Source organism: Colossoma macropomum, unplaced genomic scaffold (assembly GCF_904425465.1).
Source record: "Colossoma macropomum unplaced genomic scaffold, Colossoma_macropomum, whole genome shotgun sequence".
Taxonomy (NCBI): domain Eukaryota; kingdom Metazoa; phylum Chordata; class Actinopteri; order Characiformes; family Serrasalmidae; genus Colossoma; species Colossoma macropomum.
In genome coordinates this window covers 270,283-291,741 of record NW_023496041.1, presented here as the reverse complement: position 1 = coordinate 291,741, position 21,459 = coordinate 270,283, and the positions used below count along the sequence as shown (strand labels likewise).

General features: G+C 45.2%; 21 non-coding genes across 21 annotated transcripts; all 21 read left to right on the top strand.

Moving 5' to 3' along the window:
• Positions 1 to 290: 290 nt before the first annotated feature.
• trnap-ugg lies at positions 291 to 362 on the top strand. Its single transcript has one exon. It is a non-coding gene; the product is annotated as a tRNA-Pro (tRNA).
• A 560-nt stretch (positions 363 to 922) lies between these two features.
• trnap-cgg lies at positions 923 to 994 on the top strand. Its single transcript has one exon. It is a non-coding gene; the product is annotated as a tRNA-Pro (tRNA).
• A 1,108-nt stretch (positions 995 to 2,102) lies between these two features.
• On the top strand, positions 2,103 to 2,174 carry trnap-ugg. The gene has a single exon. It is a non-coding gene; the product is annotated as a tRNA-Pro (tRNA).
• A 560-nt stretch (positions 2,175 to 2,734) lies between these two features.
• trnap-cgg lies at positions 2,735 to 2,806 on the top strand. Its single transcript has one exon. It is a non-coding gene; the product is annotated as a tRNA-Pro (tRNA).
• A 1,106-nt stretch (positions 2,807 to 3,912) lies between these two features.
• On the top strand, positions 3,913 to 3,984 carry trnap-ugg. The gene has a single exon. It is a non-coding gene; the product is annotated as a tRNA-Pro (tRNA).
• Positions 3,985 to 4,544: 560 nt separating this feature from the next.
• Positions 4,545 to 4,616, top strand: trnap-cgg. The gene has a single exon. It is a non-coding gene; the product is annotated as a tRNA-Pro (tRNA).
• A 1,106-nt stretch (positions 4,617 to 5,722) lies between these two features.
• trnap-ugg lies at positions 5,723 to 5,794 on the top strand. The gene has a single exon. It is a non-coding gene; the product is annotated as a tRNA-Pro (tRNA).
• Positions 5,795 to 7,755: 1,961 nt separating this feature from the next.
• On the top strand, positions 7,756 to 7,827 carry trnap-cgg. Its single transcript has one exon. It is a non-coding gene; the product is annotated as a tRNA-Pro (tRNA).
• Positions 7,828 to 8,933: 1,106 nt separating this feature from the next.
• On the top strand, positions 8,934 to 9,005 carry trnap-cgg. The gene has a single exon. It is a non-coding gene; the product is annotated as a tRNA-Pro (tRNA).
• Positions 9,006 to 9,919: 914 nt separating this feature from the next.
• trnap-ugg lies at positions 9,920 to 9,991 on the top strand. Its single transcript has one exon. It is a non-coding gene; the product is annotated as a tRNA-Pro (tRNA).
• Positions 9,992 to 10,551: 560 nt separating this feature from the next.
• On the top strand, positions 10,552 to 10,623 carry trnap-cgg. Its single transcript has one exon. It is a non-coding gene; the product is annotated as a tRNA-Pro (tRNA).
• Positions 10,624 to 11,537: 914 nt separating this feature from the next.
• Positions 11,538 to 11,609, top strand: trnap-ugg. Its single transcript has one exon. It is a non-coding gene; the product is annotated as a tRNA-Pro (tRNA).
• A 1,546-nt stretch (positions 11,610 to 13,155) lies between these two features.
• On the top strand, positions 13,156 to 13,227 carry trnap-ugg. Its single transcript has one exon. It is a non-coding gene; the product is annotated as a tRNA-Pro (tRNA).
• A 561-nt stretch (positions 13,228 to 13,788) lies between these two features.
• On the top strand, positions 13,789 to 13,860 carry trnap-cgg. The gene has a single exon. It is a non-coding gene; the product is annotated as a tRNA-Pro (tRNA).
• A 914-nt stretch (positions 13,861 to 14,774) lies between these two features.
• Positions 14,775 to 14,846, top strand: trnap-ugg. Its single transcript has one exon. It is a non-coding gene; the product is annotated as a tRNA-Pro (tRNA).
• Positions 14,847 to 16,597: 1,751 nt separating this feature from the next.
• trnap-agg lies at positions 16,598 to 16,669 on the top strand. Its single transcript has one exon. It is a non-coding gene; the product is annotated as a tRNA-Pro (tRNA).
• A 915-nt stretch (positions 16,670 to 17,584) lies between these two features.
• trnap-ugg lies at positions 17,585 to 17,656 on the top strand. The gene has a single exon. It is a non-coding gene; the product is annotated as a tRNA-Pro (tRNA).
• Positions 17,657 to 18,216: 560 nt separating this feature from the next.
• On the top strand, positions 18,217 to 18,288 carry trnap-cgg. Its single transcript has one exon. It is a non-coding gene; the product is annotated as a tRNA-Pro (tRNA).
• A 914-nt stretch (positions 18,289 to 19,202) lies between these two features.
• Positions 19,203 to 19,274, top strand: trnap-ugg. The gene has a single exon. It is a non-coding gene; the product is annotated as a tRNA-Pro (tRNA).
• Positions 19,275 to 19,642: 368 nt separating this feature from the next.
• trnap-agg lies at positions 19,643 to 19,714 on the top strand. Its single transcript has one exon. It is a non-coding gene; the product is annotated as a tRNA-Pro (tRNA).
• A 915-nt stretch (positions 19,715 to 20,629) lies between these two features.
• trnap-ugg lies at positions 20,630 to 20,701 on the top strand. The gene has a single exon. It is a non-coding gene; the product is annotated as a tRNA-Pro (tRNA).
• The last annotated feature ends 758 nt before the right edge of the window (positions 20,702 to 21,459 follow it).

Below are 21,459 nucleotides of genomic sequence, written 5' to 3'. Positions count from 1 at the left end.
AAGCATCAGCTGTAAATGAGTATTTTCATTCTTCGCTTTCCAATCACAAACGTGCTGCCGAGGACGGTGAGCGTTGCAAAAGAAAAGGTCCTCGCTTTGGCTCGTTGGTCTAGGGCTATGATTCTCGCTTCGGGTGCGAGAGGTCCCGGGTTGAAATCCTGGACGAGCCCTGGCTTTTTAAAAAAAATAAGCTAGAGCTTGAATTGAGCGGCTGCTCTTACTCTCTCCTCAATAACAATATACTTTTGCTGGCTGCATTGGCGAAACTGGCAACACCACACCCACGTGTTGGCTCGTTGGTCTAGGGGTATGATTCTCGCTTTGGGTGCGAGAGGTCCCGGGTTCAAATCCCGGACGAGCCCATTACATTTTATAATGAATTATTAACTGCAATTATCAAAGAAGTCCTCTAAACAAACATACAGTGCTCCTTCTTCAGTATCTGCAAGCAAACAGGTAAACACACCTTGGGGAGTAGCTGGCTATCACACTGCATTGTGGAAGTCGTAGTTTTCCCAGGTGAAGCTTACGGAGACCACAGTGAGAATAAATGTGTGGGTTTTATCAGACTTTAGCATGATTCGTTTTCGGAGACCCTACATGTTTTGATTCTATTGCTAGGTGCGGCAGAGAATCACCTCTTTAATCTTTGATGGGTTGACCCTTTGTTTTGAGTTAAGGACTGAGCTAGCTGAGGTGCTGACTGCTGTGCCAAAGGAGGATATCGCCTGGCTCGTTGGTCTAGGGCTATGATTCTCGCTTCGGGTGCGAGAGGTCCCGGGTTGAAATCCTGGACGAGCCCTGGCTTTTTAAAAAAAATAAGCTAGAGCTTGAATTGAGCGGCTGCTCTTACTCTCTCCTCAATAACAATATACTTTTGCTGGCTGCATTGGCGAAACTGGCAACGCCACATCCACGTGTTGGCTCGTTGGTCTAGGAGTATGATTCTCGCTTCGGGTGCGAGAGGTCCCGGGTTCAAATCCCGGACGAGCCCTAGTTTTAAGGTGACTTCCGTTGTGTTTACAAATCATCGGATGTGTGTTCTGCTTCTGCTGTAGCACTTTCCTAAACGCATGTTAGTGTGGGCTGTTTGCAAAATGCCTTATAGTTAAAAGCTTGGTAGGTGCAGCCAAAAGCCATGTCGTTCATCCGTAGACTTATTGTTTTATTCTGAGTTTTACATATTCTCGATCTCTTTTCAGCATCTTCAGCATCACAGTGTTGATGGTCTGAATAAAATGCAAACTTTAGGGAAAGAAAAATGCTGCATGTCCTACACTGTTCATGGAAAATAACAACAGCAGGATGAGTTCAACAAGGATTGTTGCCGAGGGTGTGACAAGTCCTGGTTTCTAAGCCCGGAGGAGCCGTGGTTTAAACATCATTTGGAGGGCATTCATCTTTCATGGGTTGATCATTTGTTTTGGTTTGGGGAAAATGCCAGCCGAGATGCTGACTGTAGGGAGGAAGCTTCTGACCATAGGCTAGTTGGTCAAGGGGTATGATTCTGTATTTTCCCAAACACGGCACCGTACGTCCAAATTCCAAACCATCTCTCAGGGAGGCTCACAGACAAACATAACTTGCACACATACTCGCAGACTGCAAACAAACTAACTACCATGGACGCTGCCCCATACAGAATTGCTGACGAACCATTTTTGGGCAATAACAGCTTTCTGGGTGCATCCAGAAGCCTGACTAAACATGTTGGAGCAAGAATACAGAGCTACAGCACTTCTTCAAAGACAGGATGAGTTCAAGAAGGATTCTTGCCGAGGGAGTGACATGTCCTTGGCGTTGAATGTCATGTAAAGCATCAGCTGTAAATGAGTATTTTCATTCTTCGCTTTCCAATCACAAACGTGCTGCCGAGGACGGTGAGCGTTGCAAAAAAAGGTCCTCGCTTTGGCTCGTTGGTCTAGGGCTATGATTCTCGCTTCGGGTGCGAGAGGTCCCGGGTTGAAATCCTGGACGAGCCCTGGCTTTTTAAAAAAAATAAGCTAGAGCTTGAATTGAGCGGCTGCTCTTACTCTCTCCTCAATAACAATATACTTTTGCTGGCTGCATTGGCGAAACTGGCAACACCACACCCACGTGTTGGCTCGTTGGTCTAGGGGTATGATTCTCGCTTTGGGTGCGAGAGGTCCCGGGTTCAAATCCCGGACGAGCCCATTACATTTTATAATGAATTATTAACTGCAATTATCAAAGAAGTCCTCTAAACAAACATACAGTGCTCCTTCTTCAGTATCTGCAAGCAAACAGGTAAACACACCTTGGGGAGTAGCTGGCTATCACACTGCATTGTGGAAGTCGTAGTTTTCCCAGGTGAAGCTTACGGAGACCACAGTGAGAATAAATGTGTGGGTTTTATCAGACTTTAGCATGATTCGTTTTCGGAGACCCTACATGTTTTGATTCTATTGCTAGGTGCGGCAGAGAATCACCTCTTTAATCTTTGATGGGTTGACCCTTTGTTTTGAGTTAAGGACTGAGCTAGCTGAGGTGCTGACTGCTGTGCCAAAGGAGGATATCGCCTGGCTCGTTGGTCTAGGGCTATGATTCTCGCTTCGGGTGCGAGAGGTCCCGGGTTGAAATCCTGGACGAGCCCTGGCTTTTTAAAAAAAATAAGCTAGAGCTTGAATTGAGCGGCTGCTCTTACTCTCTCCTCAATAACAATATACTTTTGCTGGCTGCATTGGCGAAACTGGCAACGCCACATCCACGTGTTGGCTCGTTGGTCTAGGAGTATGATTCTCGCTTCGGGTGCGAGAGGTCCCGGGTTCAAATCCCGGACGAGCCCTAGTTTTAAGGTGACTTCCGTTGTGTTTACAAATCATCGGATGTGTGTTCTGCTTCTGCTGTAGCACTTTCCTAAACGCATGTTAGTGTGGGCTGTTTGCAAAATGCCTTATAGTTAAAAGCTTGGTAGGTGCAGCCAAAAGCCATGTCGTTCATCCGTAGACTTATTGTTTTATTCTGAGTTTTACATATTCTCGATCTCTTTTCAGCATCTTCAGCATCACAGTGTTGATGGTCTGAATAAAATGCAAACTTTAGGGAAAGAAAAATGCTGCATGTCCTACACTGTTCATGGAAAATAACAACAGCAGGATGAGTTCAACAAGGATTGTTGCCGAGGGTGTGACAAGTCCTGGTTTCTAAGCCCGGAGGAGCCGTGGTTTAAACATCATTTGGAGGGCATTCATCTTTCATGGGTTGATCATTTGTTTTGGTTTGGGGAAAATGCCAGCCGAGATGCTGACTGTAGGGAGGAAGCTTCTGACCATAGGCTAGTTGGTCAAGGGGTATGATTCTGTATTTTCCAAAACGGCACCGTACGTCCAAATTCCAAACCATCTCTCAGGGAGGCTCACAGACAAACATAACTTGCACACATACTCGCAGACTGCAAACAAACTAACTACCATGGACGCTGCCCCATACAGAATTGCTGACAAACCATTTTTGGGCAATAACAGCTTTCTGGGTGCATCCAGAAGCCTGACTAAACATGTTGGAGCAAGAATACAGAGCTACAGCACTTCTTCAAAGACAGGATGAGTTCAAGAAGGATTCTTGCCGAGGGAGTGACATGTCCTTGGCGTTGAATGTCATGTAAAGCATCAGCTGTAAATGAGTATTTTCATTCTTCGCTTTCCAATCACAAACGTGCTGCCGAGGACGGTGAGCGTTGCAAAGAAAGGTCCTCGCTTTGGCTCGTTGGTCTAGGGCTATGATTCTCGCTTCGGGTGCGAGAGGTCCCGGGTTGAAATCCTGGACGAGCCCTGGCTTTTTAAAAAAAATAAGCTAGAGCTTGAATTGAGCGGCTGCTCTTACTCTCTCCTCAATAACAATATACTTTTGCTGGCTGCATTGGCGAAACTGGCAACACCACACCCACGTGTTGGCTCGTTGGTCTAGGGGTATGATTCTCGCTTTGGGTGCGAGAGGTCCCGGGTTCAAATCCCGGACGAGCCCATTACATTTTATAATGAATTATTAACTGCAATTATCAAAGAAGTCCTCTAAACAAACATACAGTGCTCCTTCTTCAGTATCTGCAAGCAAACAGGTAAACACACCTTGGGGAGTAGCTGGCTATCACACTGCATTGTGGAAGTCGTAGTTTTCCCAGGTGAAGCTTACGGAGACCACAGTGAGAATAAATGTGTGGGTTTTATCAGACTTTAGCATGATTCGTTTTCGGAGACCCTACATGTTTTGATTCTATTGCTAGGTGCGGCAGAGAATCACCTCTTTAATCTTTGATGGGTTGACCCTTTGTTTTGAGTTAAGGACTGAGCTAGCTGAGGTGCTGACTGCTGTGCCAAAGGAGGATATCGCCTGGCTCGTTGGTCTAGGGCTATGATTCTCGCTTCGGGTGCGAGAGGTCCCGGGTTGAAATCCTGGACGAGCCCTGGCTTTTTAAAAAAAATAAGCTAGAGCTTGAATTGAGCGGCTGCTCTTACTCTCTCCTCAATAACAATATACTTTTGCTGGCTGCATTGGCGAAACTGGCAAGGCCACATCCACGTGTTGGCTCGTTGGTCTAGGGGTATGATTCTCGCTTCGGGTGCGAGAGGTCCCGGGTTCAAATCCCGGACGAGCCCTAGTTTTAAGGTGACTTCCGTTGTGTTTACAAATCATCGGATGTGTGTTCTGCTTCTGCTGTAGCACTTTCCTAAACGCATGTTAGTGTGGGCTGTTTGCAAAATGCCTTATAGTTAAAAGCTTGGTAGGTGCAGCCAAAAGCCATGTCGTTCATCCGTAGACTTATTGTTTTATTCTGAGTTTTACATATTCTCGATCTCTTTTCAGCATCTTCAGCATCACAGTGTTGATGGTCTGAATAAAATGCAAACTTTAGGGAAAGAAAAATGCTGCATGTCCTACACTGTTCATGGAAAATAACAACAGCAGGATGAGTTCAACAAGGATTGTTGCCGAGGGTGTGACAAGTCCTGGTTTCTAAGCCCGGAGGAGCCGTGGTTTAAACATCATTTGGAGGGCATTCATCTTTCATGGGTTGATCATTTGTTTTGGTTTGGGGAAAATGCCAGCCGAGATGCTGACTGTAGGGAGGAAGCTTCTGACCATAGGCTAGTTGGTCAAGGGGTATGATTCTGTATTTTCCCACACGGCACCGTACGTCCAAATTCCAAACCATCTCTCAGGGAGGCTCACAGACAAACATAACTTGCACACATACTCGCAGACTGCAAACAAACTAACTACCATGGACGCTGCCCCATACAGAATTGCTGACAAACCATTTTTGGGCAATAACAGCTTTCTGGGTGCATCCAGAAGCCTGACTAAACATGTTGGAGCAAGAATACAGAGCTACAGCACTTCTTCAAAGACAGGATGAGTTCAAGAAGGATTCTTGCCGAGGGAGTGACATGTCCTTGGCGTTGAATGTCATGTAAAGCATCAGCTGTAAATGAGTATTTTCATTCTTCGCTTTCCAATCACAAACGTGCTGCCGAGGACGGTGAGCGTTGCAAAGAAAGGTCCTCGCTTTGGCTCGTTGGTCTAGGGCTATGATTCTCGCTTCGGGTGCGAGAGGTCCCGGGTTGAAATCCTGGACGAGCCCTGGCTTTTTAAAAAAAATAAGCTAGAGCTTGAATTGAGTGGCTGCTCTTACTCTCTCCTCAATAACAATATACTTTTGCTGGCTGCATTGGCGAAACTGGCAACACCACACCCACGTGTTGGCTCGTTGGTCTAGGGGTATGATTCTCGCTTTGGGTGCGAGAGGTCCCGGGTTCAAATCCCGGACGAGCCCATGTTTTAACTTGACTTGTCTCTAGTTGGGATGCGTTAATAAATGAGATTGCTGTCTTCCACGAGAAATCAGAACAATACAGGAAATAGTTCAAATCGTCCCACATCTATCCACCTTCAAAACTCTAAGCTCTTGAGATTTAATCAATCATGTCATTGCTGAAACAGGAAATGACTTCTGGGCACAAGAAAGTTGAGGAATATGTTTTAACTTTGCTGGAGTCATTTTCATCATGTTCAGCATCACCATATTTGTGGTCTGAATTAAACGGCAACTTTGCCAATAGAAAAAAAAACTTTGACAGGAGGAGTTCAACACCGATTCTTGCTAAGGTTATGATAGGTCCTGGCAGCAAAGCTCGGACGTGTCCTGGTTTAAATGTGACTTGCAGAGCATTAAAGGGATAGTTCACCCACTTTGAATATCAAAATGCATATCCGCGTCACCAAGAGAAAATTTCTGACTAACAACAAAACAATAGGAAGCAATCTGTGGGTTCAGATAAAGCCTGTGGTCAAATTTTGACTCCCGTTGATGTATTCATTGGTCTTAATCCTTGTTTAGACGGCCAGACCAAATCAGATTTTAGCCATATCCTGATCGTTTCCAGACTGATTTTTGTTTTTCCGGACAGCGGAAAACCCCATGAAATCCACTTTTGCCAAATGCTATTCAAAACACATTTGGAGGTGGTTTCAAACGCGACTGCTTCACAGTCTGGCCGCTCTGGCCGCTCAAATCGGATTTCAGAGTTTCTTTTGCCTCACTTGCAACATGACAAACGACGACGGTGTCAAATCCAGAGTGACAGAAGTGCTGGGATTCAAGAAGAGCGCCAAAGATCCATGATTATGCCAAAGAATATTGAAGAATTTGAAGGGCGAGATGGCGCACCTCCATCTTCCCCATGCCTCACCAGTTACGCAGCTACATAGTTACAGATGCTTACGTCGTGACCACAGCAAGGTTAGTGATATCTGGACACAAAAATCCAATCTCATCACTTACAAAGAGGAGTGAGGACAGTCGTCTATAAAGATCTGATTTGAAAGACAAATCCAATGTGCCTGCAGTCTGAACACAGCCAAAACGGCTCAGCATTTTTGGGCACTAACAGCTTTCTGGGTGCATCTGGAAGTCTGACTAAACATGTTGGAGCAAGAATACAGAGCTACAGCACTTCATCAAAGACAGGGAAGCAAGCTGCATTTGTTAACTCCTAGCAGCTCTCCACGTCGTGGACTTTAATCCGGTATCCACTGCTTGTGGACAACATTTACTTGTCCGCGAAATGTAGATTGCTTTTCTGCAGAGCCTGACATACTTTAAACAAACAGAGAGGATCGTAGATCTAAACAAGGAAAGTCAGTCCTGCTGCTGATAAAGTTAGCTAGCCAGCTAATTACATTTTATAATGAATTATTAACTGCAATTATCAAAGAAGTCCTCTAAACAAACATACAGTGCTCCTTCTTCAGTATCTGCAAGCAAACAGGTAAACACACCTTGGGGAGTAGCTGGCTATCACACTGCATTGTGGAAGTCGTAGTTTTCCCAGGTGAAGCTTACGGAGACCACAGTGAGAATAAATGTGTGGGTTTTATCAGACTTTAGCATGATTCGTTTTCGGAGACCCTACATGTTTTGATTCTATTGCTAGGTGTGGCAGAGAATCACCTCTTTAATCTTTGATGGGTTGACCCTTTGTTTTGAGTTAAGGACTGAGCTAGCTGAGGTGCTGACTGCTGTGCCAAAGGAGGATATCGCCTGGCTCGTTGGTCTAGGGCTATGATTCTCGCTTCGGGTGCGAGAGGTCCCGGGTTGAAATCCTGGACGAGCCCTGGCTTTTTAAAAAAAATAAGCTAGAGCTTGAATTGAGTGGCTGCTCTTACTCTCTCCTCAATAACAATATACTTTTGCTGGCTGCATTGGCGAAACTGGCAAGGCCACATCCACGTGTTGGCTCGTTGGTCTAGGGGTATGATTCTCGCTTCGGGTGCGAGAGGTCCCGGGTTCAAATCCCGGACGAGCCCTAGTTTTAAGGTGACTTCCGTTGTGTTTACAAATCATCGGATGTGTGTTCTGCTTCTGCTGTAGCACTTTCCTAAACGCATGTTAGTGTGGGCTGTTTGCAAAATGCCTTATAGTTAAAAGCTTGGTAGGTGCAGCCAAAAGCCATGTCGTTCATCCGTAGACTTATTGTTTTATTCTGAGTTTTACATATTCTCGATCTCTTTTCAGCATCTTCAGCATCACAGTGTTGATGGTCTGAATAAAATGCAAACTTTAGGGAAAGAAAAATGCTGCATGTCCTACACTGTTCATGGAAAATAACAACAGCAGGATGAGTTCAACAAGGATTGTTGCCGAGGGTGTGACAAGTCCTGGTTTCTAAGCCCGGAGGAGCCGTGGTTTAAACATCATTTGGAGGGCATTCATCTTTCATGGGTTGATCATTTGTTTTGGTTTGGGGAAAATGCCAGCCGAGATGCTGACTGTAGGGAGGAAGCTTCTGACCATAGGCTAGTTGGTCAAGGGGTATGATTCTGTATTTTCCCACACGGCACCGTACGTCCAAATTCCAAACCATCTCTCAGGGAGGCTCACAGACAAACATAACTTGCACACATACTCGCAGACTGCAAACAAACTAACTACCATGGACGCTGCCCCATAAAGAATTGCTGACAAACCATTTTTGGGCAATAACAGCTTTCTGGGTGCATCCAGAAGCCTGACTAAACATATTGGAGCAAGAATACAGAGCTACAGCACTTCTTCAAAGACAGGATGAGTTCAAGAAGGATTCTTGCCGAGGGAGTGACATGTCCTTGGCGTTGAATGTCATGTAAAGCATCAGCTGTAAATGAGTATTTTCATTCTTCGCTTTCCAATCACAAACGTGCTGCCGAGGACGGTGAGCGTTGCAAAGAAAGGTCCTCGCTTTGGCTCGTTGGTCTAGGGCTATGATTCTCGCTTCGGGTGCGAGAGGTCCCGGGTTGAAATCCTGGACGAGCCCTGGCTTTTTAAAAAAAATAAGCTAGAGCTTGAATTGAGCGGCTGCTCTTACTCTCTCCTCAATAACAACATACTTTCGCTGGCTGCATTGGCGAAACTGGCAAGGCCACATCCACGTGTTGGCTCGTTGGTCTAGGGGTATGATTCTCGCTTCGGGTGCGAGAGGTCCCGGGTTCAAATCCCGGACGAGCCCTAGTTTTAAGGTGACTTCCGTTGTGTTTACAAATCATCGGATGTGTGTTCTGCTTCTGCTGTAGCACTTTCCTAAACGCATGTTAGTGTGGGCTGTTTGCAAAATGCCTTATAGTTAAAAGCTTGGTAGGTGCAGCCAAAAGCCATGTCGTTCATCCGTAGACTTATTGTTTTATTCTGAGTTTTACATATTCTCGATCCCTTTTCAGCATCTTCAGCATCACAGTGTTGATGGTCTGAATAAAACGCAAACTTTAGGGAAAGAAAAATGCTGCATGTCCTACACTGTTCATGGAAAATAACAACAGCAGGATGAGTTCAACAAGGATTGTTGCCGAGGGTGTGACAAGTCCTGGTTTCTAAGCCCGGAGGAGCCGTGGTTTAAACATCATTTGGAGGGCATTCATCTTTCATGGGTTGATCATTTGTTTTGGTTTGGGGAAAATGCCAGCCGAGATGCTGACTGTAGGGAGGAAGCTTCTGACCTTAGGCTAGTTGGTCAAGGGGTATGATTCTGTATTTTCCCACACGGCACCGTACGTCCAAATTCCAAACCATCTCTCAGGGAGGCTCACAGACAAACATAACTTGCACACATACTCGCAGACTGCAAACAAACTAACTACCATGGACGCTGCCCCATAAAGAATTGCTGACAAACCATTTTTGGGCAATAACAGCTTTCTGGGTGCATCCAGAAGCCTGACTAAACATATTGGAGCAAGAATACAGAGCTACAGCACTTCTTCAAAGACAGGATGAGTTCAAGAAGGATTCTTGCCGAGGGAGTGACATGTCCTTGGCGTTGAATGTCATGTAAAGCATCAGCTGTAAATGAGTATTTTCATTCTTCGCTTTCCAATCACAAACGTGCTGCCGAGGACGGTGAGCGTTGCAAAGAAAGGTCTTCGCTTTGGCTCGTTGGTCTAGGGGTATAATTCTCGCTTTGGGTGCGAGAGGTCCCGGGTTCAAATCCTGGACGAGCCCATTACATTTTATAATGAATTATTAACTGCAATTATCAAAGAAGTCCTCTAAACAAACATACAGTGCTCCTTCTTCAGTATCTGCAAGCAAACAGGTAAACACACCTTGGGGAGTAGCTGGCTATCACACTGCATTGTGGAAGTCGTAGTTTTCCCAGGTGAAGCTTACGGAGACCACAGTGAGAATAAATGTGTGGGTTTTATCAGACTTTAGCATGATTCGTTTTCGGAGACCCTACATGTTTTGATTCTATTGCTAGGTGTGGCAGAGAATCACCTCTTTAATCTTTGATGGGTTGACCCTTTGTTTTGAGTTAAGGACTGAGCTAGCTGAGGTGCTGACTGCTGTGCCAAAGGAGGATATCGCCTGGCTCGTTGGTCTAGGGCTATGATTCTCGCTTCGGGTGCGAGAGGTCCCGGGTTGAAATCCTGGACGAGCCCTGGCTTTTTAAAAAAAATAAGCTAGAGCTTGAATTGAGCGGCTGCTCTTACTCTCTCCTCAATAACAACATACTTTCGCTGGCTGCATTGGCGAAACTGGCAAGGCCACATCCACGTGTTGGCTCGTTGGTCTAGGGGTATGATTCTCGCTTCGGGTGCGAGAGGTCCCGGGTTCAAATCCCGGACGAGCCCTAGTTTTAAGGTGACTTCCGTTGTGTTTACAAATCATCGGATGTGTGTTCTGCTTCTGCTGTAGCACTTTCCTAAACGCATGTTAGTGTGGGCTGTTTGCAAAATGCCTTATAGTTAAAAGCTTGGTAGGTGCAGCCAAAAGCCATGTCGTTCATCCGTAGACTTATTGTTTTATTCTGAGTTTTACATATTCTCGATCCCTTTTCAGCATCTTCAGCATCACAGTGTTGATGGTCTGAATAAAACGCAAACTTTAGGGAAAGAAAAATGCTGCATGTCCTACACTGTTCATGGAAAATAACAACAGCAGGATGAGTTCAACAAGGATTGTTGCCGAGGGTGTGACAAGTCCTGGTTTCTAAGCCCGGAGGAGCCGTGGTTTAAACATCATTTGGAGGGCATTCATCTTTCATGGGTTGATCATTTGTTTTGGTTTGGGGAAAATGCCAGCCGAGATGCTGACTGTAGGGAGGAAGCTTCTGACCATAGGCTAGTTGGTCAAGGGGTATGATTCTGTATTTTCCCACACGGCACCGTACGTCCAAATTCCAAACCATCTCTCAGGGAGGCTCACAGACAAACATAACTTGCACACATACTCGCAGACTGCAAACAAACTAACTACCATGGACGCTGCCCCATAAAGAATTGCTGACAAACCATTTTTGGGCAATAACAGCTTTCTGGGTGCATCCAGAAGCCTGACTAAACATGTTGGAGCAAGAATACAGAGCTACAGCACTTCTTCAAAGACAGGATGAGTTCAAGAAGGATTCTTGCCGAGGGAGTGACATGTCCTTGGCGTTGAATGTCATGTAAAGCATCAGCTGTAAATGAGTATTTTCATTCTTCGCTTTCCAATCACAAACGTGCTGCCGAGGACGGTGAGCGTTGCAAAGAAAGGTCCTCGCTTTGGCTCGTTGGTCTAGGGGTATGATTCTCGCTTTGGGTGCGAGAGGTCCCGGGTTCAAATCCCGGACGAGCCCATTACATTTTATAATGAATTATTAACTGCAATTATCAAAGAAGTCCTCTAAACAAACATACAGTGCTCCTTCTTCAGTATCTGCAAGCAAACAGGTAAACACACCTTGGGGAGTAGCTGGCTATCACACTGCATTGTGGAAGTCGTAGTTTTCCCAGGTGAAGCTTACGGAGACCACAGTGAGAATAAATGTGTGGGTTTTATCAGACTTTAGCATGATTCGTTTTCGGAGACCCTACATGTTTTGATTCTATTGCTAGGTGTGGCAGAGAATCACCTCTTTAATCTTTGATGGGTTGACCCTTTGTTTTGAGTTAAGGACTGAGCTAGCTGAGGTGCTGACTGCTGTGCCAAAGGAGGATATCGCCTGGCTCGTTGGTCTAGGGCTATGATTCTCGCTTCGGGTGCGAGAGGTCCCGGGTTGAAATCCTGGACGAGCCCTGGCTTTTTAAAAAAAATAAGCTAGAGCTTGAATTGAGCGGCTGCTCTTACTCTCTCCTCAATAACAACATACTTTCGCTGGCTGCATTGGCGAAACTGGCAAGGCCACATCCACGTGTTGGCTCGTTGGTCTAGGGGTATGATTCTCGGTTCGGTTGCGAGAGCTCCCGGGTTCAAATCCCGGACGAGCCCTAGTTTTAAGGTGACTTCCGTTGTGTTTACAAATCATCGGATGTGTGTTCTGCTTCTGCTGTAGCACTTTCCTAAACGCATGTTAGTGTGGGCTGTTTGCAAAATGCCTTATAGTTAAAAGCTTGGTAGGTGCAGCCAAAAGCCATGTCGTTCATCCGTAGACTTATTGTTTTATCCTGAGTTTCACATATTCTCGATCCCTTTTCAGCATCTTCAGCATCACAGTGTTGATGGTCTGAATAAAACGCAAACTTTAGGGAAAGAAAAATGCTGCATGTCCTACACTGTTCATGGAAAATAACAACAGCAGGATGAGTTCAACAAGGATTGTTGCCGAGGGTGTGACAAGGCCTGGTTTCTAAGCCCGGAGGAGCCGTGGTTTAAACATCATTTGGAGGGCATTCATCTTTCATGGGTTGATCATTTGTTTTGGTTTGGGGAAAATGCCAGCCGAGATGCTGACTGTAGGGAGGAAGCTTCTGACCATAGGCTAGTTGGTCTAGGGGTATGATTCTGTATTTTCCAAAACGGCACCGTACGTCCAAATTCCAAACCATCTCTCAGGGAGGCTCACAGACAAACATAGCTTGCACACATACTCGCAGACTGCAAACAAACTAACTACCATGGACGCTGCCCCATAAAGAATTGCTGACAAACCATTTTTGGGCAATAACAGCTTTCTGGGTGCATCCAGAAGCCTGACTAAACATGTTGGAGCAAGAATACAGAGCTACAGCACTTCTTCAAAGACAGGATGAGTTCAAGAAGGATTCTTGCCGAGGGAGTGACATGTCCTTGGCGTTGAATGTCATGTAAAGCATCAGCTGTAAATGAGTATTTTCATTCTTCGCTTTCCAATCACAAACGTGCTGCCGAGGACGGTGAGCGTTGCAAAGAAAGGTCCTCGCTTTGGCTCGTTGGTCTAGGGGTATGATTCTCGCTTTGGGTGCGAGAGGTCCCGGGTTCAAATCCCGGACGAGCCCATTACATTTTATAATGAATTATTAACTGCAATTATCAAAGAAGTCCTCTAAACAAACATACAGTGCTCCTTCTTCAGTATCTGCAAGCAAACAGGTAAACACACCTTGGGGAGTAGCTGGCTATCACACTGCATTGTGGAAGTCGTAGTTTTCCCAGGTGAAGCTTACGGAGACCACAGTGAGAATAAATGTGTGGGTTTTTATCAGACTTTAGCATGATTCGTTTTCGGAGACCCTACATGTTTTGATTCTATTGCTAGGTGCGGCAGAGAATCACCTCTTTAATCTTTGATGGGTTGACCCTTTGTTTTGAGTTAAGGACTGAGCTAGCTGAGGTGCTGACTGCTGTGCCAAAGGAGGATATCGCCTGGCTCGTTGGTCTAGGGCTATGATTCTCGCTTCGGGTGCGAGAGGTCCCGGGTTGAAATCCTGGACGAGCCCTGGCTTTTTAAAAAAAATAAGCTAGAGCTTGAATTGAGCGGCTGCTCTTACTCTCTCCTCAATAACAATATACTTTTGCTGGCTGCATTGGCGAAACTGGCAACACCACATCCACGTGTTGGCTCGTTGGTCTAGGGGTATGATTCTCGCTTCGGGTGCGAGAGGTCCCGGGTTCAAATCCCGGACGAGCCCTAGTTTTAAGGTGACTTCCGTTGTGTTTACAAATCATCGGATGTGTGTTCTGCTTCTGCTGTAGCACTTTCCTAAACGCATGTTAGTGTGGGCTGTTTGCAAAATGCCTTATAGTTAAAAGCTTGGTAGGTGCAGCCAAAAGCCATGTCGTTCATCCGTAGACTTATTGTTTTATTCTGAGTTTTACATATTCTCGATCCCTTTTCAGCATCTTCAGCATCACAGTGTTGATGGTCTGAATAAAACGCAAACTTTAGGGAAAGAAAAATGCTGCATGTCCTACACTGTTCATGGAAAATAACAACAGCAGGATGAGTTCAACAAGGATTGTTGCCGAGGGTGTGACAAGTCCTGGTTTCTAAGCCCGGAGGAGCCGTGGTTTAAACATCATTTGGAGGGCATTCATCTTTCATGGGTTGATCATTTGTTTTGGTTTGGGGAAAATGCCAGCCGAGATGCTGACTGTAGGGAGGAAGCTTCTGACCATAGGCTAGTTGGTCTAGGGGTATGATTCTGTATTTTCCAAAACGGCACCGTACGTCCAAATTCCAAACCATCTCTCAGGGAGGCTCACAGACAAACATAACTTGCACACATACTCGCAGACTGCAAACAAACTAACTACCATGGACGCTGCCCCATACAGAATTGCTGACAAACCATTTTTGGGCAATAACAGCTTTCTGGGTGCATCCAGAAGCCTGACTAAACATGTTGGAGCAAGAATACAGAGCTACAGCACTTCTTCAAAGACAGGATGAGTTCAAGAAGGATTCTTGCCGAGGGAGTGACATGTCCTTGGCGTTGAATGTCATGTAAAGCATCAGCTGTAAATGAGTATTTTCATTCTTCGCTTTCCAATCACAAACGTGCTGCCGAGGACGGTGAGCGTTGCAAAGAAAGGTCCTCGCTTTGGCTCGTTGGTCTAGGGGTATGATTCTCGCTTTGGGTGCGAGAGGTCCCGGGTTCAAATCCCGGACGAGCCCAAGTTTTAACTTGACTTGTCTCTAGTTGGGATGCGTTAATAAATAAGATTGCTGTCTTCCACATGAAATCAGAGCAATACAGGAAATAGTTCAAATCGTCCCACATCTATCCACCTTGAAAACTCTAAGCTTTTTCTCTTGATATTTAATCAATCATGTCATTGCTGAAACAGGAAATGACTTCTGGGCACAAGAAAGTTGAGGAATATGTTTTAACTTTGCTGGAGTCATTTTCATCATGTTCAGCATCACCATATTTGTGGTCTGAATTAAACGGCAACTTTGCCAATCGACTTTGACAGGAGCAGTTCAAAACCGATTCTTGCTAAGGTTATGATAGGTCCTGGCAGCAAAGCTCGGACGTGTCCTGGTTTAAATGTGACTTGCAGAGCATTAAAGGGATAGTTCACCCACTTTGAATATCAAAATGCATATCCGCGTCACCAAGAGAAAATTTCTGACTAACAACAAAACAATTGGAAGCAACCTGTGGGTTCAGATAAAGCCTGTGGTCAAGTTTTGACTCCCGTTGATGTATTCATTGGTCTTAATCCTTGTTTAGACTGCCAGACCAAATTTGATTTTAGCCATATCCTGATCGTTTCCAGACTGATTGTTGTTTTTCCGGACAGCGAAAAACCCCATGAAATCCACTTTTGCCAAATGCTATTCAAACCACATTCGGAGGTGGTTTGAAACACGATTGCTTCACAGTCTGGCCGCCGCTCAAATCGGATTTCAGAGTTTCTTTTGCCTCACTTGCAACGTGACAAGCGACGACGGTGTCAAATCCAGAGTGACAGAAGTGCTGGGATTCAAGAAGAGCGCCAAAGATCCATGATTATGCCAAAGAATTTTGAAGAATTTGAAGGGCGAGATGGCGCACCTCCATCTTCCCCACGCCTCACCAGTTACGCAGCTACATAGTTACAGATGCTTACGTGGTGACCACAGCAAGGTAAGTGATATCTGGACACAAAAATCCAATCTCATCACTTACAAAGAGGAGTGAGGACAGTCATCTATAAAGATCTGATTTGAAAGACAAATCCGATGTGCCTGCAGTCTGAACACAGCCAAAACGGTTCAGCATTTTTGGGCACTAACAGCTTTCTGGGTGCATCCGGAAGTCTGACTAAACATGTTGGAGCAAGAATACCGAGCTACAGCACTTCATCAAAGACAGGGAAGCAAGCAGCATTTGTTATCTCCTAGCAGCTCTCCACGTCATGGACTTTAATCCGGTATCCACTGCTTGTGGACAACTTTTACTTGTCCGTGAAATGTAGATTGCTTTTCTGTAGAGCCTGACGTACTTTAAACAAACGGAGATCTAAAGAAGGAAGTCAGTCCTGCTGCTGATAAAGTTAGCTAGCCAGCTAATTACATTTTATAGTGAATTATTAACTGCAATTATCAAAGAAGTCCTCTAAACAAACATACAGTGCTCCTTTTTCAGTATCTGCAAGCACACAGGGAAACACACCTTGGGGAGTAGCTGGCTATCACACTGCATTGTGGAAGTCGTAATTTTCCCAGGTGAAGCTTACGGAGACCACAGTGAGAATAAATGAGTGTTTTTTTATCAGACTTTAGCATGATTCGTTTTCAGAGACCCTACATGTTTTGATTCTATTGCTAGGAGTGGCAGAGAATCACCTCTTTATTCTTTGATGGGTTGACCCTTTGTTTTGAGCTAAGGACCGAGCTAGCTGAGGTGCTGACTGCTGTGCCAAAGGCGGATGTCTACCGGCTCGTTGGTCTAGGGGTATGATTCTCGCTTAGGGTGCGAGAGGTCCCGGGTTCAAATCCCGGACGAGCCCTGGCTTTAAGGTGACTTCCCTTGTGTTTACAAATCATCGGATGTGTGTTCTGCTTCTGCTGTAGCACTTTCCTAAACGCATGTTAGTGTGGGCTGTTTGTAAAATGCCTTATAGTCAAAACCTTGGTGGATGCGGCCAAAAGCCATGTCGTTTATCTGTAGACTTATTGTTTTGTTCTGAGTTTTACATATTCTGCTTCCCTTTTCAGCATCTTCAGCATCACAGCGTTGAAGGTCTGAATAAAACGCAAACTTTAGGGAAAGTAAAAATGCTGCATGTCCTACACTGTTCATGGAAAATAACAACAGCAGGATGAGTTCAACAAGGATTGTTGCCGAGGGTGTGACAAGTCCTGGTTTCTAAGCCCGGAGGAGCCGTGGTTTAAACATGATTTGGAGAGCATTCATCTTTCATGGGTTGATCATTTGTTTTGGTTTGGGGAAAATGCCAGCCGAGATGTCGACTGTAGGGAGGAAGCTTCTGACCATAGGCTAGTTGGTCTAGGGGTATGATTCTGTATTTTCCAAAACGGCACCGTACGTCCAAATTCCAAACCATCTCCCAGGGAGGCTCACAGACAGACATAACTTGCACACATACTCACAGACTGCAAACAAACTAACTACCATGGATGCTGCCCCATACAGAATTGCTGACAAACCATTTTTGGGCAATAACAGCTTTCTGGGTGCATCCAGAAGTCTGACTAAACATGTTGGAGCAAGAATACAGAGCTACAGCACTTCTTCAAAGACAGGATGAGTTCAAGAAGGATTTTTGCCGAGGGTGTGACATGTCCCTGGCGTTCAATGTCATGTAAAGCATCAGCTGTAAATGAGTATTTTCATTCTTCGTTTTCCAAGCACAAATGTGCTGCCGAGGACGGCGAGTGTTGCGAAGAAAGGTCCTCGCTTTGGCTCGTTGGTCTAGGGGTATGATTCTCGCTTTGGGTGCGAGAGGTCCCGGGTTCAAATCCCGGACGAGCCCATTGCATTTTATAATGAATTATTAACTGCAATTATCAAAGAAGTCCTCTAAACAAACATACAGTGCTCCTTCTTCAGTATCTGCAAGCAAACAGGTAAACACACCTTGGGGAGTAGCTGGCTATCACACTGCATTGTGGAAGTCGTAGTTTTCCCAGGTGAAGCTTACGGAGACCACAGTGAGAATAAATGTGTGGGTTTTATCAGACTTTAGCATGATTCGTTTTCGGAGACCCTACATGTTTTGATTCTATTGCTAGGTGCGGCAGAGAATCACCTCTTTAATCTTTGATGGGTTGACCCTTTGTTTTGAGTTAAGGACTGAGCTAGCTGAGGTGCTGACTGCTGTGCCAAAGGAGGATATCGCCTGGCTCGTTGGTCTAGGGCTATGATTCTCGCTTCGGGTGCGAGAGGTCCCGGGTTGAAATCCTGGACGAGCCCTGGCTTTTTAAAAAAAATAAGCTAGAGCTTGAATTGAGCGGCTGCTCTTACTCTCTCCTCAATAACAATATACTTTTGCTGGCTGCATTGGCGAAACTGGCAACGCCACATCCACGTGTTGGCTCGTTGGTCTAGGGATATGATTCTCGCTTCGGGTGCGAGAGGTCCCGGGTTCAAATCCCGGACGAGCCCTAGTTTTAAGGTGACTTCCGTTGTGTTTACAAATCATCGGATGTGTGTTCTGCTTCTGCTGTAGCACTTTCCTAAACGCATGTTAGTGTGGGCTGTTTGCAAAATGCCTTATAGTTAAAAGCTTGGTAGGTGCAGCCAAAAGCCATGTCGTTCATCCGTAGACTTATTGTTTTATTCTGAGTTTTACATATTCTCGATCTCTTTTCAGCATCTTCAGCATCACAGTGTTGATGGTCTGAATAAAATGCAAACTTTAGGGAAAGAAAAATGCTGCATGTCCTACACTGTTCATGGAAAATAACAACAGCAGGATGAGTTCAACAAGGATTGTTGCCGAGGGTGTGACAAGTCCTGGTTTCTAAGCCCGGAGGAGCCGTGGTTTAAACATCATTTGGAGGGCATTCATCTTTCATGGGTTGATCATTTGTTTTGGTTTGGGGAAAATGCCAGCCGAGATGCTGACTGTAGGGAGGAAGCTTCTGACCATAGGCTAGTTGGTCAAGGGGTATGATTCTGTATTTTCCCACACGGCACCGTACGTCCAAATTCCAAACCATCTCTCAGGGAGGCTCACAGACAAACATAACTTGCACACATACTCGCAGACTGCAAACAAACTAACTACCATGGACGCTGCCCCATACAGAATTGCTGACAAACCATTTTTGGGCAATAACAGCTTTCTGGGTGCATCCAGAAGCCTGACTAAACATGTTGGAGCAAGAATACAGAGCTACAGCACTTCTTCAAAGACAGGATGAGTTCAAGAAGGATTCTTGCCGAGGGAGTGACATGTCCTTGGCGTTGAATGTCATGTAAAGCATCAGCTGTAAATGAGTATTTTCATTCTTCGCTTTCCAATCACAAACGTGCTGCCGAGGACGGTGAGCGTTGCAAAGAAAGGTCCTCGCTTTGGCTCGTTGGTCTAGGGGTATGATTCTCGCTTTGGGTGCGAGAGGTCCCGGGTTCAAATCCCGGACGAGCCCATTACATTTTATAATGAATTATTAACTGCAATTATCAAAGAAGTCCTCTAAACAAACATACAGTGCTCCTTTTTCAGTATCTGCAAGCACACAGGGAAACACACCTTGGGGAGTAGCTGGCTATCACACTGCATTGTGGAAGTCGTAATTTTCCCAGGTGAAGCTTACGGAGACCACAGTGAGAATAAATGAGTGTTTTTTATCAGACTTTAGCATGATTCGTTTTCAGAGACCCTACATGTTTTGATTCTATTGCTAGGAGTGGCAGAGAATCACCTCTTTATTCTTTGATGAGTTGACCCTTTGTTTTGGGCTAAGGACCGAGCTAGCTGAGGTGCTGACTGCTGTGCCAAAGGTGGATGTCTACCGGCTCGTTGGTCTAGGGGTATGATTCTCGCTTAGGGTGCGAGAGGTCCCGGGTTCAAATCCCGGACGAGCCCTGGCTTTAAGGTGACTTCCCTTGTGTTTACAAATCATCGGATGTGTGTTCTGCTTCTGCTGTAGCACTTTCCTAAACGCGTGTTAGTGTGGGCTGTTTGTAAAATGCCTTATAGTCAAAACCTTGGCGGATGCGGCCAAAAGCCATGTCGTTTATCTGTAGACTTATTGTTTTGTTCTGAGTTTTACATATTCTGCTTCCCTTTTCAGCATCTTCAGCATCACAGCGTTGAAGGTCTGAATAAAACGCAAACTTTAGGGAAAGTAAAAATGCTGCATGTCCTACACTGTTCATGGAAAATAACAACAGCAGGATGAGTTCAACAAGGATTGTTGCCGAGGGTGTGACAAGTCCTGGTTTCTAAGCCCGGAGGAGCCGTGGTTTAAACATGATTTGGAGAGCATTCATCTTTCATGGGTTGATCATTTGTTTTGGTTTGGGGAAAATGCCAGCCGAGATGTCGACTGTAGGGAGGAAGCTTCTGACCATAGGCTAGTTGGTCTAGGGGTATGATTCTGTATTTTCCAAAACGGCACCGTACGTCCAAATTCCAAACCATCTCCCAGGGAGGCTCACAGACAGACATAACTTGCACACATACTCACAGACTGCAAACAAACTAACTACCATGGATGCTGCCCCATACAGAATTGCTGACAAACCATTTTTGGGCAATAACAGCTTTCTGGGTGCATCCAGAAGTCTGACTAAACATGTTGGAGCAAGAATACAGAGCTACAGCACTTCTTCAAAGACAGGATGAGTTCAAGAAGGATTTTTGCCGAGGGTGTGACATGTCCCTGGCGTGCAATGTCATGTAAAGCATCAGCTGTAAATGAGTATTTTCATTCTTCGTTTTCCAAGCACAAATGTGCTGCCGAGGACGGCGAGTGTTGCGAAGAAAGGTCCTCGCTTTGGCTCGTTGGTCTAGGGGTATGATTCTCGCTTTGGGTGCGAGAGGTCCCGGGTTCAAATCCCGGACGAGCCCAAGTTTTAACTTGACTTGTCTCTAGTTGGGATGCATTAATAAATAAGATTGCTGTCTTCCACATGAAATCAGAGCAATACAGGAAATAGTTCAAATCGTCCCACATCTATCCACCTTGAAAACTCTAAGCTTTTTCTCTTGATATTTAATCAATCATGTCATTGCTGAAACAGGAAATGACTTCTGGGCACAAGAAAGTTGAGGAATATGTTTTAACTTTGCTGGAGTCATTTTCATCATGTTCAGCATCACCATATTTGTGGTCTGAATTAAACGGCAACTTTGCCAATCGAACTTTGACAGGAGCAGTTCAAAACCGATTCTTGCTAAGGTTATGATAGGTCCTGGCAGCAAAGCTCGGACGTGTCCTGGTTTAAATGTGACTTGCAGAGCATTAAAGGGATAGTTCACCCACTTTGAATATCAAAATGCATATCCGCGTCACCAAGAGAAAATTTCTGACTAACAACAAAACAATTGGAAGCAACCTGTGGGTTCAGATAAAGCCTGTGGTCAAGTTTTGACTCCCGTTGATGTATTCATTGGTCTTAATCCTTGTTTAGACTGCCAGACCAAATTTGATTTTAGCCATATCCTGATCGTTTCCAGACTGATTGTTGTTTTTCCGGACAGCGAAAAACCCCATGAAATCCACTTTTGCCAAATGCTATTCAAACCACATTCGGAGGTGGTTTGAAACACGATTGCTTCACAGTCTGGCCGCTCAAATCGGATTTCAGAGTTTCTTTTGCCTCACT